Source organism: Ovis aries, chromosome 16, assembly GCF_016772045.2.
Source record: "Ovis aries strain OAR_USU_Benz2616 breed Rambouillet chromosome 16, ARS-UI_Ramb_v3.0, whole genome shotgun sequence".
Classification (NCBI taxonomy): domain Eukaryota; kingdom Metazoa; phylum Chordata; class Mammalia; order Artiodactyla; family Bovidae; genus Ovis; species Ovis aries.
The window spans coordinates 22053484-22056945 of NC_056069.1; positions in this window are offsets into that span (position 1 = coordinate 22053484).

Below are 3462 nucleotides of genomic sequence, written 5' to 3' on the forward strand. Positions count from 1 at the left end.
CTATCTATTACATATCAGAGGACAGTAAGTGCTATGGTAAAGCTGGAAAGGGAACAGAAGTGCTGGGTTACAAGTGAGATTCAATTTAAATAGGTCAGGAAAATTCTCACTGATAATGTGACAATCAAAAATAATTAAAAGTATAATTTATATCTTAGCCTCTGAAAGATATCAAAGAAGGACCCAAATGAAAAAGACAACTGATTTCACTGATGTTCTGTTTCTTCATTTCTCTCTTCCTGCACGTGGGGACACATACACACACATGCACGGACACACACTTTAGTATCTTCCAAGAATCCCTTTGAACTTCCATAATCTTTCTTTACCAACCCAGCCTGAGTGGGCTTAATTAAATTTAATTAATTGGGCTTAATTAAATTCAATAATTATTTATTGAGCATCTACCATGTGCTAGGAGCTATGTTCAGTTCTGGGAAGACATGAACAACTGCTCAGAAGTGCAGGAGAGATGAACATAAAGTGTAGAATTATAAGGGTGGTACTGGAGGATACAAAAGGAGTTCCTAACCCAGATTGAGGGGCATATCAGATAAGGCTTCCTGGAAGAGGTAACATCCAAGCTGAAGTGTTGAGTCAACTAGGTTAGTCCAGTAACAAAGTGGAGATCAAAGTCCCAGACAGAAGGCAAAGATGAGAAGGGTAATTCTTCTTACAGTGATAACGCCCATAACAACATTTATTTAACACAGCTGTGCTAGGCAAGTCAACTCAAAACCACCCCCATCCCCTGCCAATGACTCTTTTTTTTTTTTTGGTTTCACTGGGTCTTAGTTGCTACATGCAAAATCTAGTTCCCTGACCAGGGATTGAACCCAGGCCCCCTGCATTGGGATTGAGGTGTTTTAGTCACTGAACCACCAGAAAAGTCCCCAATGACTCATTTTAACAGGAGTCCACTCCAGTATTTTTAATATATTTTATACTCCTCCAGTGGAGGAGTCTACTCCAGTCCTCATTTTAACAGGAGTCCATTCCAATATTTTTAATACTCCTCCAGTGGAGGAGTCCACTTCAGTCCTCATTTTAACAGAAGTCCACTCCAGTATTTTTAATATTTTTAATACTCCTCCAGTAGAGGAGTCCACTCCAGTATTTTTAATATTTTTAATACTCCTCCAGTGGAGGAGTCCACTCCTGTTAAAATGTTTTCCTTTGGATCCTTGTTTAGTACCTGTGGCTGCTGCTGCTGCTGCAAGTCACTTCAGTTGACCCCATAGATGGCAGCCCACCAGGCTCCCCTGTCCCTGGGATACAGGGTTAATAGAACCATTCTTCTTTCCAAGTGAGAATATGACTTTCAGTTAACTTTCCGTGACCTGCAACAACTTTCTCTATTGCCTGACTGACCCACTTACAACAGGCCCAAATCTGTTGCCAGGACACACTGAGGATGATGAGATGACTTCCAGTTGGTAAGTCGCATCTGGACTGGGTGCACTTAGGAACAAACAGGTAATGAGAATTGTTACAAGAGGCACTGGCTTGGAAGGGAGGTTCAAGAAGGAGGGGATATATGTATCCATGTAGCTGATTCACTTCATTGTACAACAGGAGCTAACATAACATTGTAAAGCAATTATACACCAATTGAAAAAAAAAAAGAAAAAGAGGTACTGGCTCCTGCAGGACAATTCAGTTCGGTTCAGTCGCTCAGTCGTGTCCGACTCTTTGCGACCGCATGAATCTCAGCACGCCAGGCCTCCCTGTCCATCACCAACTCCTGGAGTTCACTCAAACTCATGTCCATCGAGTCGGTGATGCCATCCAGCCATCTCATCCTGTCATCCCCTTCTCCTCCTGCCCCCAATCCTTCCCAGCATCAGAGTCTTTTCCAATGAGTCAACTCTTCACATGAGGTGGCCAAAGTACTGGAGTTTCAGTCTCAGCATCAGTCCTTTCAATGAACACCCAGGGCTGATCTCCTTTAGGATGGACTGGTTGGATCTCCTTGCAGTCCAAGGGACTCTCAAGAGTCTTCTCAAACACCACAGTTCAAAAGCATCAATTCTTCGGCGCTCAGCTTTCTTCACAGTCCAACTCTCACAACCATACATGACCACTGGAAAAACCATAGCCTTGACTAGACGGAACTTTGTTGGCAAAGTAATATCTTTGCTTTTTAATATGCTATCTAGGTTGGTCATAACTTTCCTTCCAAGAGTAAGCGTCTTTTAATGTCATGGCTGCAATCACCATCTGCAGTGATTTTGGAGCCCAAAAAAATAGTCTGACACTGTGAGACAAAAGGCTTCTAAATCAGGGTTGTTTACCAAGAGAGTGGTTCCTAAACAGCTCTGTGGACACCAGTAAAGACTACTGCAAAAACACCCCTTCACCGGCCCAGGAGCACCTGGCGCTCTGAATAGATGAGACTGAGGGGTGCCAAAGGTGGCCTGTGATCATCAGGTGAGTCTAAATATTTAGCTGAGCCTAAGAAGATGGTAGCCATGCACAAATTCTTCATCTAACTCTCAAAACGCTATTTCTTATAACGGCTAGCGTTTAGGAAGGATGAGAAAATAACCATATAGTTTTCTTCCTGTAATTATCCTTTCATCACAGCACCTACACTAAGAATCCCACTAGTCATTATTAATTAAGAATCATTTTTTACCTTGTACTAAGGCCCTTCCCCTCTCTGAAATCTACCCTCCCTCTGTTAGCCCCCTACCCCCACACAAGATATCATTCAGTCATGCTACTTTTCACATCATGTTTCCCTCTGGTGATAGTTTAGTCCCTAAGTCATGACTGACTCTTGTGACCCCATGGACTGTAGCCTGCCAGGCTCCTCTGTCCATGAGATTTTCCAGGCAAGAATACTGGCGTGGGTTGCCATTTCCTTCTCCAAAGGACCTTCCAGACCCAGGGATCGAAACCAGGTCTTCTGCAATGCAGACAGATTCTTTACCAACTTAGCTCTGAGGGAAGCCCATGTTTCCCTCTGGTCTATTTTAAATTCAACCAAAGTGGGCTTTCTCCTAGCTCGTTTTCCTACAATCATTTTCTCACCCTTTATTTATATATTATCCCTCTGCTCTCTCACCAAAATCTAGGCTCTCTACTGCATTCCTATCTATTTGGATCACCTATCACTCATTTTTATTCTAATATATCTCAACACTTTCTGGTGTCCTGGGAGCATGCTTTTCTGGATTGCCAAGCATATGCTGTGCTCTGGGAATCCTTCCTTGACCAAAATTCACTTCTTTAGTGAAGGTTTTCTCATTGCTCAAAACTTTCTTGCCTTCAGTTGCTCAGTCATGTTTGACTCTGTGATCCCATAGACTGCAGCACGACATGTTTCCCTGTCCTTCACAATGGTGAAGCAAACTCCTGGAGTTTGCTCAAACTCGTGTCCACTGAGTTGGCGATGCCATCCAATCATCTCATCCTCTGTTGCCTCCTTCTCCTCCTGTCCTCAATCTTTCCCCTCAT